Genomic DNA, 2,745 nt, shown 5'->3' on the forward strand with positions numbered 1-2,745 from the left:
GCTTGCTAGTATGTGCACATATAATGCTCTTCTGAGGTTCCTTCCTTCACAGCCATGGTGGAGCAGTAGTTAGTCTTGAAAAGCTATATTATTATTGGAGGTGGTGTTAGAGGGTACGCTACTCAACTTAGACATATCTATGCGCTGGAACTGGAAGAGTTCATTTTTGGGGATATTATTTTGTTAGCATCTAGGAAAAGAAATCACTATTGCCTGAATGCTGTTGCCTGTTTTATAAGGACCAAATCCTGAAAGTTTGTGTTAATTCTTGGTATTTTCGTATTTTAACATAAAAACCCTTTCTTCCCTTTTATTAATGTTGCCTTTTTGGACTGTTCTGCTGTGTTATGAAAGTATAATCCCAGAGATACACTTCTTAATGCAATAGAACTAAATTTGAAAGTGTATTTGAAGAACAGTAAGTGCCTTTTAACAAGAAGCATCTTAAACTATTTGTTTTGAGATCTGTTACTTGGTGCAAAGCCATAACACACTAAAAGGGGATAGACTGTTTTACCTATCTTTTTTTTTTATCCGTTTCATGGTAACAATTTCCCTTGCTTGTTATTTTTCTAAGTTCATAGATGCAAATGCAATGTTTCATAAATACTGACTGTACATAATAAAGGTGCAATTGACTAGGTAGTTGGAAAAGACCAGGATGTGCTTAAAGAGAGAAAACGATGTAGAAATTCAATCATGTATTAGAATTTACACAGACTGCAAATAATAAAGGATATATTCTAGACAAACCTTGTGTGTCTTCTTTTGACCAGTATTACTCTCCTAGAGTCTCTGACTTTCATGAGTATACTTATAGCAGCACACTGCTTATTTCAGGGTCTCATCTCCTGCTGTTCAAGGAACTGGGAAATATCACTGTTGATGTTGCTTCCCAGTGTTCTGAGCATTGTTTTAAAATGTGTTGTGATTTAAAAGACTAATGCAGAACTATGGACTTCCTTCAAGAGACTTATTTTTAGAGACTACTTCTTCTGCCTCACTGTTCCTGCTCTTTATCCTTAATTCTGCTATATAGAATAAAAATACTTGAAAGGGCCTGAGAGAAACTTATTTTTGCTCATGTGATAGAAAACATGGTTTTCTACTGCTCTCTTGAAACAAAAAAGGTAGAATTTTCTTGTTGAAGCAAAGGAAAAGATGCCTCTCAGATGAGGAAGATTATGCTGCTCACCGTAGATGAGAATCACAGAACAGAATTATTTAGGTTGGAAAAGACCCTTAAGGTCATTGAGTCCAACCATTAACCAAGCACTTCCAAGTCCACCACTAAACCATGTCCCTAAGCACCAATATCTACACAGTATTTAAATACCTCCACGGATGGTCACTCAACCACTTCCCTGGACAGCTTGTTCCAAAGCTTGACAACCCTTCTGGTGAAGAAATTTTTCCTAATAGCCAGTATAAACCTTCCATGGTGCAACTTGAGTCCATTTCCTATCATCCTATCACTAGTTACTTGGGAGAAGAGACCAACACCCACCTCACCACAACCCCTTTTCAGGTAGTTGCACAGAGTGAGAAAGTCTCCCCTCAGCCTTCTCTTCTCCAGACTGAACAGCCCCAGTTCCCACAGCTGCTTCTCATAAGACTTGTGCTCTAGACCCCTCACCAGCTTCATTGCCCTTCTTTGGACACACTCCAGCAACTCAAAGTCCTTTTTGGAGTGACGGCCCAAAACTACACATAGTATTTGAGGTGCAGACTCACCAGTGCTGAGTACAGGGGCACAATCACTTCCCTGCTCCTTCTGGCCACACTATTTCTGATACAGGCCAGGATGCCGTGGACCTTCTTGGCCACCTGGGCACACTGCTGGCTCATATTCAGCCGGCTGTCACGCAGCACCCCCAGGTTCTTTTCCACCGGGCCAGTATAAACCTTCCCTCGCACAACTTGAGGCCTAGCACAACTTCCCTAGCACAGCTTGATGGCATCCCATCCCTCAGGCGTGTCAACCGCATCTCTCACAGAATCACAGAATCATTAAGGTTGGAAAAGACCTTAAAGATCATCAAATCCAACCATCAACCGAACACCACCATGCCCACTAAACCATGTCCCGAAGTGCCACGTCCACACGTTTTTTGAATACTTCCAGTGATGGTGACTCCACCACCTCCCTGGGCAGCCTGTTCCAATGCTTGACTACTCTCTCGGTGAAGCAATTTTTCCTAATAGCCAGTATAAACCTTCCATGGTGCAACTTGAGTCCATTTCCTATCATCCTATCACTAGTTACTTGGGAGAAGAGACCAACACCCACCTCACCACAACCCCTTTTCAGGTAGTTGCACAGAGTGAGAAAGTCTCCCCTCAGCCTTCTCTTCTCCAGACTGAACAGCCCCAGTTCCCACAGCTGCTTCTCATAAGACTTGTGCTCTAGACCCCTCACCAGCTTCATTGCCCTTCTTTGGACACACTCCAGCAACTCAAAGTCCTTTTTGGAGTGACGGCCCAAAACTACACATAGTATTTGAGGTGCAGACTCACCAGTGCTGAGTACAGGGGCACAATCACTTCCCTGCTCCTTCTGGCCACACTATTTCTGATACAGGCCAGGATGCCGTGGACCTTCTTGGCCACCTGGGCACACTGCTGGCTCATATTCAGCCGGCTGTCACGCAGCACCCCCAGGTTCTTTTCCACCGGGCAGCTCTCCAGCCACTCTTCCCCAAGCCTGTAGCGCTGGTTGGGTTTGTTATTAGCCAAGCACAGGGC

This window comes from Phaethon lepturus, unplaced genomic scaffold (genome assembly GCF_000687285.1).
Source record: "Phaethon lepturus isolate BGI_N335 unplaced genomic scaffold, ASM68728v1 scaffold7031, whole genome shotgun sequence".
NCBI lineage: Eukaryota > Metazoa > Chordata > Aves > Phaethontiformes > Phaethontidae > Phaethon > Phaethon lepturus.